General features: G+C 30.9%; 1 protein-coding gene across 2 annotated transcripts in view; it reads right to left on the bottom strand.

Annotated features, from left to right (window-relative positions):
- The window catches only part of LOC119591394 (riboflavin kinase-like), an 11,654-nt gene that overhangs the window by 2,897 nt on the left and 8,326 nt on the right, over positions 1–431 (bottom strand). The gene's annotated exons all lie outside the window — the stretch shown is intronic.

Raw genomic sequence — 431 nt, 5'->3', positions numbered from 1 at the left:
CTTTAAAAAACAAACACAACTCTCCCTTATCAATTAAAAATGATTATTGGCAATACATCCACACAAAAAATAATGAACAAAAATAACTATTCCTATATGACTGTCGATCAATACACCCACAAAAAACCTTCCACATTTTGCATTAATTAAAGCAGTGGTTCTCTTGCTTGTAAATAAGAGAACATTGAAAGCAATACAGTAATTTGTTTATTACCAAACCAATGCTACCACACAAGAATTCATTTTCTAAGGCCACATATTCATGCAACCACTTATTCACATTTTTTAATGACTACTAAAATAAACACACTAAGAAAACTTTACCTGTGATTATAAATTTTAAAATGTAGAGAAACAGAGCAAAACAGAAGAAGTGAGAAGGCTGGAGAAAAGGGATAAGGCAGAGACTGAGACTAATTGAAGTAAGAATT

The sequence above is a fragment of the Penaeus monodon genome, chromosome 28, assembly GCF_015228065.2.
Source record: "Penaeus monodon isolate SGIC_2016 chromosome 28, NSTDA_Pmon_1, whole genome shotgun sequence".
Classification (NCBI taxonomy): domain Eukaryota; kingdom Metazoa; phylum Arthropoda; class Malacostraca; order Decapoda; family Penaeidae; genus Penaeus; species Penaeus monodon.
Note: the sequence above shows the minus strand (reverse complement) of the source record. Positions and strands in the feature narration are given on the sequence as shown.